Source organism: Mus caroli, chromosome 15 (genome assembly GCF_900094665.2).
Source record: "Mus caroli chromosome 15, CAROLI_EIJ_v1.1, whole genome shotgun sequence".
In the NCBI taxonomy this organism is placed as follows: domain Eukaryota; kingdom Metazoa; phylum Chordata; class Mammalia; order Rodentia; family Muridae; genus Mus; species Mus caroli.
In genome coordinates, this window is record NC_034584.1 from 58893232 (window position 1) to 58903940 (window position 10709).

General features: G+C 39.1%; 1 pseudogene; it reads left to right on the top strand.

Annotated features, from left to right (window-relative positions):
* The first annotated feature begins 9278 nt into the window (after positions 1 to 9278).
* Positions 9279 to 9924, top strand: LOC110310059 (annotated as a pseudogene).
* The last annotated feature ends 785 nt before the right edge of the window (positions 9925 to 10709 follow it).

Sequence of the window (10709 nt, forward strand, 5' to 3'; positions counted from 1 at the left end):
CAAGCCTCTCTTCTAGCTTACTGAAAAATTCATCTCTGGTATTATTTCAGTTTGGCTTTATTTCAGTATTTCTCTTTGCTTAATTCTATTTTTATCCCATAAATTGACTTCCTTCTTCCATTCAGTTTGTGTGTGTGTGCGTGTGTGTGTGTGTGTGGGGGCATGTTTTTGGAATTCATACAGGAGATTATTCATATGCTCTTTTAATTCATGCATGCATTTATTTGTGTTCTTTTTGAGATATTTGAACACACATATAATCATTATTTTGAATTCTTTGTTTGCAATTTCACCTAAGTCATTGTCATTAGCCACCATTAATATGTGTTTGTTAATTTGTTAAGGAGACTGTTTTTATGTTTATTTGGAGTACAAAAATATACTTGTATCTTATCAGAGTTGAGCAAACATTTTTGCCCATGCTTGGTGTTCTTTTTCTTTTTTTTTAATTTTTAATATTTTTATTACATATTTTCCTCAATTACATTTCCAATGCTATCCCAAAAGTCCCCCATAGCGCCCCCCANTTNNCTACNCANCCATTCCCANTCTTTTNGCCCTGGCATTCCCCTATATTGGGGCATATAAAGTTTGCAAGTCCAATGGGCCTCTCTTTCCATTGATGGCCGACTAGGCCATCTTTCGATACATATGCNGCTAGAGACAAGAGCTCCGGGGTTCTGGTTAGTACATCATGTTGTTCCAACAATAGGGTTGCAGATCCCTTTAGCTCCTTGGTTACGTGTTCTTTTTCCTTGTTCGATCTTGGCTGGGTTCAGTGAAGCTTCAACTTCATTGTGGAAAGACTTGGCTCATGACTGGAGTACTTGAAAGCAATTCTGGTTCTGTGTTGAGGCAAGGTCTCTGATACCATAAACCATAAAGAGTGCCGTGTGGTGTAGGACTGGACTGGGATAGAGATAGTTTTATGTGTCCTCTAATCTTTAGAGATGAGGTCTGTAAAGTGTGGGAGTTGAGGTTGAAACTGGAACAATGTAACTTCTAACTCCACAAACTGAGGTATATGTAGAACATTGTATGTGCATGCCAAGTGTAGATGGATCACATCCTCTTACTTCCATGGTCAAGGAGAGTTTGTCCAGGGCAGAGATATATCTTGGGGAAAAAATGGAGGTGAGACTCCTTTGACTTCACCAGATGGATGTATATAAAAGAAGTTGCTATGTGGCCTGTTGACTAGGGTTGGTTTGTTGAGTGATCAAGGTGTGTTCTAGAGTCAGAAGGCAGAGGACTGAATCATATCTGTCTGTGACTGGAGTTCCATCATCACCACCATCACTACTTCAACCACCATGACCACCACCATCAACAACGTTGTCATTATTGTCATCATCACCATCATTATCCTCACCACCACCACCACCAGCAGCAGCAGCAGCATAGCAGCAATATTACAATGTGGCATATATGAATTTTCTCATTTTTTGGTGATTTTATAACAATGTATTTTTGTCTTTCATTTTTAAATCCTTGAAAGCAGTGGTTCTTAACCAGCGACCCCATTAGGAATCATATATCAGATATCTACATTATACTTTATAGCAATAACAAAATTACAGTTATTTTATGGTTGAGGTCATGGAATATGAGAAACTCCATTAAAGGGTAAAAGGTCATAGCATAAGGGAGTTTTAGAACTACTTTAAAGTTTCATATATATATATATATATATATATATATATATATATATATATATATGTAATGAATTATACTCATTTGGATACCAACTACCCTGTCAAACACCCTTTGTCTTCTGAAACTTAATTGTTTTGTAAAGAAGCACCACGCCCCATCCACTTATGTCTTTTATTTTGGTGTCTATGAGCTGTTGAATTAAATTAGGGTTGCTTGCATGAATGTGAGTGGAAGGTTATTGAGTCATGGGCAACTTACTACTGGCTACACATTTGAGAAAAATAAAAACCGTTTTCCTGGCAACTATCAAGTGTTATTAATCCATCAGGAATGGGTGGGACCTACTGGCCATTTTACCCATTCATGGTTAAATACTACTAGGTTCAATTTTGTGAAGGTTCTGTGTGATATTCACAACTGCAGTGAGAGTATGAGTGATGGAAGAGGTCATAGATTTTAAAGGAGAATCTACTACTAGAGTTTTCTAAAACCAGTTTAATTTGCTAATTCAGTTTAAGTTAAACATATTCTGAGTAATATCTTTATACTCACAGATAAGCATAGCTCTCTCCATTCATTAAAAAAGATTATTTTTGCAGCAAATAGTGACTATTTCAGAGACCCACAGCTGGTCAAAATGTAGAGAAAATTACAATGGAGTGCTCAGCCCCAACAGATATATTTGTAACACAATACTTACCCCTAAGGCTCAGGAAACATGACAGAAGATAGGGTGGAAAGATTGTAATAGAGAACCAAAATATCTTTTACACATGACAGGGACACTATACTTATTATGTCTCAACAGGATGGTTAGCTAAAGCTGACCTAACAATGACAACACCAGCTGGCATGCCAAAGTGGATGGGAAAAATATCACAAGATACTACTACTAGAAGAACTACAGGATACTGAGAAAGTAAAAATCACTTTCCTTACTTTATAATGGGTTATTTAATCCCCAGTAGTTACCCTAACTACACCTGCCTAGGAGCAACACTAAACACACTCAGTAGGTTTGTGTGTATTCTTATGCACGTGTGCATGTATGTTCAAGTGTGCATGTTTGTATGTGTGTTTATGTAACAATAATAATTAAAGGAGAAGAGGTCATGAATTTGAAGGAAAAGTGGGAGAGTTGTGAGTGGGTTTAGAGTGGATAGATGGAAGTATGCTAATTATGTAAATGTGTTTTCATGTATGAATTTTTTAAACAAATAATTTACTTTAAAAATGTTACTGAAAAAGGTTTCTTTCTAATGACGTCTTCCTTTCTTTCTTTCTTTCTTTCTTTCTTTCTTTCTTTCTTTCTTTCTTTCTTTCTTTCTTTCTTTCTTTCTTTCCAATAAAATCATTATTAATTATTTTATTTATTTACATCCCAAATGTTTTCCTCTTCATGATACCCCCTTGCAGAGTTTTCCCCCCATTCCTCCTCCACTTCACCTCTGAAAGGGTGATTCCCCCCTAGAGCATCCTCCTTACCTGGGGCATCAAGTCTCTATAGGATTACGTGTATCCTTCCTGAGGCCAGACAAATCATCCCTCTGTTACATATGTGTCAGGAACTTCAGACTAGCTCATATATGTTTTTTGATTGGTGGCTCATTCTCTGAATCTCCCAGGGGTTCCTGTTAGTTGACACTGTTGGTCTTCCTATGGGGTTCCCATCCCCTTCAGCTGCTTAATCCTTCCCCTAACTCTTCCATAGGGGTCCCCAACTTCAGTCCAATGCTTGCATATGAGTATCTGCATCTGTCTCCGTCAGCTGCTGGTAGAGCCTCTCAGAGGCCAGCTATGCTAGGTTCCAGTCTGCAAGCACAATATAGCAATAAATGTTGTGTCAGGGTTTGGTTTCTACCCATGGGATGGATCTCAAGTTGGACCAGTCACTATTTTTAATAGTTTTTAATAGTCACAGTCGGCTATTAAAAACAAGGACATCACGAATTTTGCAGGCAAATGGATGAAACTAGAAAATATTATCCCGAGTGAGGTAACTTAGTCCCGAAAAGACATGCATAGTGTGTACTCACTGATAAGTGGATGTTAGCCAAAAAGTACAGAATAACCATAGTACACCCCACAAACCCTAAGACGTTGAACAAGAAGGAAGGCCTAAGCGAGGATGTTTCAATCTCACTTATAAAGAGGAACAAAATGATCATAAGAAGCAGAGAGAGGGAGGAATCTGAGTGGAAAAGGGGAAGGGGAAAGGAAATGGGGGGGCAGGATCAGGTACAGGAAGAGAAAGGAGAGAAGCACAGAGGGCTAGGAGAATGCATGGAAATAGGCACCTGCAGGGTATTGGGGGTGGGAAGAACCTCTAGAAAGTCCCAGAAATCTGGGATGGGGGAGGCTCCCAGGATTCAGTGTGGGTAACTTTAGCTGAAATGCCCAACAGTGAGAATATGGAACCTGAGGAGACTACCTCCAGTAGTTAGACAGGTTCCTCAGTGGAGGGATGGGGACACTAATCCACTTTCAAAAGTTTTGGTCCAAAACTGTTCCTGTCTAAAAGAAATTCAGGGACAAAAATGGAGCAGAGACTAAACGGATGCCCTCATTTCTAGAAAGGAATTTCATTGAATAAAATCTTGTGACTCTCCTCTGTTTCTTTTATTTGTCCTCATCTTTACCTCTACAGAGAAGGACAGGGGTTTTGCTTAGTAAGTGTTGTACTTTGAATGTGAAATATCCTTCAGGAGCTCATTTGTTGGAACACATGGTCCACCCCTGGTGGTACTGTTCTGAAAAGTCATGAAACCTTCAGGAAGTGCAGCCTTGAAGGAGAACGTGGATGACCAGCAGTTCACTTTAAGGTTATGTAGCCTGGTCACACTTTGTCTGCTCTCTACTTCCTGACTGTGGATAGATTACGACTAGCTGTGTATGTGCCTGCTACCATGCCTTCCTGTTCATGATGGACTGTCTTCCTTCAAATCATAATCATAACTTCCTTCCTTTCGTAAGTTAGTTATTGTCACGTATTTGGTCACAGGAATGAGAAAAGTAGCTAATATGAAATGTTTGAAAACAAAACAAAACAACCAAACCTTGGCATGTGTGGCTTATTTTATCTTGGATATGCCTGGGGATTCTCCTTACTTGGTGGATTTATTCTAACCCTTTTGTTCTCCTACTAAGTAGCTACCTCAACAGATCAGGTTCTGCCTTCCACAAAGAAAGCCTGCAACTATAAGAGACAAGTACATTTCAGAAGGATGTTATAGTCTCATTTGTCTTTTCATTGTCGTAGCCATTTTAATCCACAATGAGGCTGTGACAATCTTCATGCCTCACTTGAATCTTCAGTTCGCTTTAATGCATTGGCTGAATCTTAATGAGCATACATGATGAGGAGGGCACAGAGTTCTACATATGAATCCATGACTGATTGGTTGTTGGACAGTAGCATCTATTCCATTGGCTTGAAATGTATCAGAAGGGGCTAGACATGGATTAGCCACTAATGCTTGAGATCACTACCAGAATTATAAGAGATGTATCAGATGTACAATAAAGGAAAGACTAAAATCTTCTCTATGGTGTCTTCTAGTTTTGACCTACCATTGTCTACTCTGAGCACTATGGAGCCTCTGTTGCTACTCAGAACAGTCTCTGCAAATCAAACTCATTATCCACTTCTGGTCATGTTTGTATTTTGACCCAAAAATAATGATGCCCTGTATGAGACTAGCTTACTACTGACATGAGTATCAACTCAGCTGGCAACATTAAACTTGAGCAAGGCTTATGTTGTTTCCCTACCCTCTGCTGTTTAAATACTTTAGATATCCATATATTGGTTTTTGAACAAGAATAAAAAAGCCACTACAGGGCTCCCAATGGAAGAGCTAGAGAAATTACCCAAGGAGCTAAAGGGATCTGCAACCCTATAGGTGCAACAACATTCTGAACTAACCAGTACCCCGGAGCTCTTGACTCTAGCAGCATATGTATCAAAAGATGGCCTAGTCGGCCATCACTGGAAAGAGAGGCCCATTGGACTTGCAAACTTTATATGCTCCAGTACAGGGGAATGCCAGGGCCAAAAAAAAAAAAATGGGAATGGGTGGGTAGGGAAGTGGGGGGGGAGGTTATGGGGGACTTTTGGGATAGCATTGGAAATGTAATTGAGGAAAATACGTAATAAAAAAAAAGGAAAAAAAAAGCCACTACAATCTTCTTTCAATCCCTATGTGGACTTTGATGTCTATATTTCAACTAATAATTATTTTTAGTTGACATTCCTACCACTGGCCATTGTCATTTTGTGTTTTTCTCCATAGTACCTGGGTATCTTGGCAATCAGCTTTTATGTTTTCACAGGAAGCAGGCTGAGAGAGGCAAAGAAGGGTCAGTGCTAAATGAATCATGGGCTTCAGCATGTATGTTTGAATTGATTTGGAATATGACATTTTTTTCAGAAAAGGAAATCTAAGATTTTTTTGAGAATTTTTTTCTTTGCATCTAAGTTTTCAGTTGAATATCTCCACTTAGACGTGATGTGACAAAAAGATAAATGTGTCTCACTCTAGTGACATTGCAGGATTTATGCCTTATAAGAACCTTTAAAATTCTTACAATGATAAGAGGCAAGAGAAGAAACGCAGGATTTGGAGAACCCTATGAATGGCATAAGTCACATGCTTTAAAACTTTTATACAAGTTAAAATTTATGTTAAAATGAAAAACAAAATGAGAAAAAAACACGTGTTTCTAAGCACAAAGGTATTTTCTGTCCTATTTTAGGGTTAACTGAGCTTATAGTGATGGGTTATTTTTAGAAGCAGTTAAGGAGTCTTATCTCTGGATCAGGTTACAGAGATCTAGTTTAGTTTAAGGCATCTTGAATTTCTTCTATTGAACACTATACCTGTCCAGTTTTATTTAGTAAAGAGAAAGAACAGTGGTGTTGTTGGGAAGTGAGGGTGATACTTTTTTCTTATTCTCTGTTTTCCATTTTATTTTATGACACTACTACCCTCCCCTTACCAGACTTATTCCCTGGTTGAAATCATCTTTACATATTCCTTCATCCAACTATCTACTGCTTTCTACAACCCTTCTATGTGGAGTCTTTTGGAGTCTTTTACACATGCTGTATGCCATCATTTCTCATGACTGCAAACTTAGCCATCTCCCAGAAGCTTATCTACTGTCATGCTTACATCCCTTCTGTTCAATGCCATGTGCAGCAATGTTCTACAATATAGACCTGCAATTAATATTACTACTCAAAAACATCAAGTGGTTCTATGATAAGTGGCTATCTAAATATAGAATTAAAATAAATCTATTGCAGAAATGGATAAGAAGATTTTCAGAAGGGAATGTATACATAAAACTCTTCGACATATGGTCCTTTCTAAGAAGGGTTCTTACAACACAAAAAAGAACCTAAATGGAAGTAAATGAAATGAAATTTCTCCTGAATACACATAAAACAATTACTAAAGTGAAGAAACAGAATGGGAAAATGTTGTTGCCAATTATACTTTAGATAGAGTACTAATATTTGGAATATATTATTAATAGCAAAGTTTAAACACAAAGTACCAAGTAAGCCAAAAAAAATAAATAAGCCATTGACTCAAACTGGTAGTTCTCAAAAGAAAGCATAGAAATGGCCAATGAATATTTATAAAGTATTTGACAGACTTGCAAATGAATTTCAAGAAAATTGCAAATGAAAACTCCTTTTTGATTCTATGTCACCACAGTAAAATTGGCTGTCATAAAAATCAAGAGCAACAAATCCAGATCAGTCCCCCTTCTCCAAGATCAAGAGATCATTCTGGAAGAGGAGACAGAAAGATTGTAAGAAACAAAGAGGGAGGATGGCTAGAAGAAAAGAGTCTCATGGATGCAGCAGGGTTGTTGCACATGTAAACTGATAGTGGTCACAGCAGCATAGCATGATTTACTCAGGCTTCAGCTTGGCAAAAGCCCAGGATAGATTGTGGAGTCAGCAAAAGTTCTGCCCTAGCTAGGAAGTTATTGGTGATTGACAGCTGCTGGGAAAGGAGGAGTCGGTTTTCTGTAAGTGTGTTGTCCTGGTAGGTATGACAGCAGAAGGCCATGAATTCAAGAATGTATGGGCTGCACAAACTTTACTTGACTTGTTTTTAATGAAGATATGAGCTTAAGTAGGTAGGGAATAAGTGTGTATCTGGAAGAATCTGAATGAGGGGTTAATATGATCAAAAGACATTGTACAGAATGATCAAAGAAGCAGTAAAAATAACAGAAAAGATGGGATGAGAAATCCTTATATCCTGCTGGTGGAACTGTAAATGGGTACATCTACTGTGAATGTTATGAAGTGGTTCTGTACCCAAACAATGAACAGAAGCTGCTGACCCCTGAGGTTGAATTAGGGAAAAGCTGGAAGAAGCTAAGGCAGAGTGCAACCTTGTAGGAGGACCAGCAGACTCAATTAACCTGGACTCCAAAGATCTCTCAGACTCTGGATCACCAACCAGGCAACGTACACCACCTTATATGAGGCCCCCAACACATATACAGCAGAAGACTGCCGGGTCTGTGTTCAGTCAGAGAAGATGCACCTAACCCTCAAGAGAATGGAGGCCCCAGGGAGTTTAAAGGTCTAGTGGGGTGGGATAGGGTGGGGACATCCTCATGGAGACAGGGGTGTGGGATGTGGAGTCAGGGGGCAGTCCAGTAGTGGAATAAAATCTGGAGTGTAAATAATAATAATAATAAAAAACTTAAATGTAGATCATGTGACCTAGCCATACCACTCATGAGTGTTTGTTGATAGACTCAAATTCAACATACCATATACTTGCAAATAATAAGTCACTGTTGCAGTATTCACAATAGTTAAGACATGGAATCCACTGGCTATCTATTAAGAGAGAAGGTGATAAATAGAATATGATACATATACACAATGAAATTTTATTCATATGTAAAGAAAAATGAAGTCATGAAATTTTCAAGAAAAAGAAGGGAACTGGAGATTGCTATGTTAAGTGATATGAGCCATACACAGACTATGACATTTTGTTGTCATCTATGTGGAATGTAAACTTAAATGTACATACATACAATACAATACAACACACACACACACACACACACACACACACTTGTGTGTGGGTAGCTTATGAAAGTGTAATAAATGCCATGAGAGGGGAGAGAGTAATTTCCAAGGAGGAAGGGTGGGGGAAGGAGAGTCTAATATACCATATGAAGTGAAAGCAGAATTGAGGCATATTTAGGTCAGGAAGGTGATCAGCTAGAGGTTGTCATGTCAAGTAGGAGAGAGTACAAGGTGGTGGGAATGATGAAGAACAAAATACTGACACGATGCATGCAAAGATCATAACAAATCCCATTACATTGCATAATTTACAAATTTAATAAAGAAAAATTATCTAGTCTAATCTCTTTCTCCTCTAAGGAACATTCCTGCATTATGTGAACATTCTCTGTTGTAGCAACATCTAATACTATATTGTCATTATTTTAAATCTGGGTTTTCCATTTTTAATGTCTTCTGTCACTGTATGTCTCATTTATTTCTCTTACTGCCTAAGAACCAGCAGTTGGAGTTTTTCATATTTATAGAAAATGAGACGCCTGAGAGCAGAATGGAGGCCGGGCTGCTATGGTTCTGCAACTGGAGCACGCTGGGCGTATGCGCTGCACTCAAGCTGACGCAGACCTACGCGCAGCTGGCAGTGCGCAGTGTACGGGGCATCAGCCTCCCTAGTTTACTTTTGGAGCTGGCAGGGTTCCTGGTCTTTCTTCATTATCAGCATTACTATGGGAACCCACTGCTCACCTATCTGGAATACCCCATTCTCATCGCACAAGACACTGCACTTCAACTTTCATTTCAATGGGAATGTGAAGCAAGCCTTACCCTACATCCCTGTATTTGTGTCTTCTTGGTTCATCCTCAGCCTGTAGAAATGGATTGTCAACTTGCCCATGAACTTATGCACAGTCATTAGTGCATCCAGTAAGTTTGCCCAGTATTTGTGGAAGACACAAGAATCGGGAGCTGTGAGTGCACTGACTTGGGGCCTCTCTGCCTACACCTGTGCAACAAGAATAATAACAACTTTAATGACCACCAATGACTTGACAATTCTTCTACATTTTGTGATCATGTTGGCTTTAAATATAAGGATAACAACAATGGTACCTCACTGCCGGAAGTCTGTCACCAAAGCTGAAAGATGGATGTATTCTTTCTACACACAGTGGACTTCAAACGACTGGACCAGATGATCCACCATTGCTTTCCATTGCTAGATTTAAAATCTTTTACTGGTCAACCATTTCAGAAACTTTAAAGCAGGTTTGTTAAACTTGAAACAGCTGAATATGGAATTAACTGAATATGGAAGTGCAAACCTATAATCCCAGAACTTGGAAGTCTGAGGTAGCCTGGGCTACACAGCAAACTCAGAGGAGGAAGACTAGGAGAGACAGAAAGAGACACTTGTTTAAAATGCCAACTTCCTTCCCCTAGTCCCCTAGGTTGCGGAATGGCTTAGATTGGGTTGTGTGTGGGGATTTTTGTCCCTCCTTTCCCCACAAGATAAGGTCTTGCTACATAGTCCAAGCTATCCTCCAACCTGTGATCCTCCATCAGCTTTTTGAGCACTGGGAGTGCTGGACAAGAGTGGACCACACCTGACTTTGACAACTCAAATGATGGAACCTGCCCAAGAGGCCATCTTCACCCTTAAAGTCATGATTAAGTTCCCTGAAGAGCCAGCTACAGCTACACTGTGGCTATCAGAATATTAAGTAGTCTTCCCACAATGAGTGGAGTCTGCTGAGTCACAAGGGGAACTATTCACATCTGGGCAGTTTAATTCTTCCATAAAGTAGGGCTTGGCCTTGTATGTCATAATGCAGTATAATACCCTCTCAAGCTAAGCAGGGCTATCAAAGTATGCAGAGATGTGACTGGGGATATATATATTAAGCAGTGGTCCAACACAGTATGCCTTACTAAACAGAGTCCCATCTGTTTAGATGAGGAAATCTTAACTGTCTCTCGATTT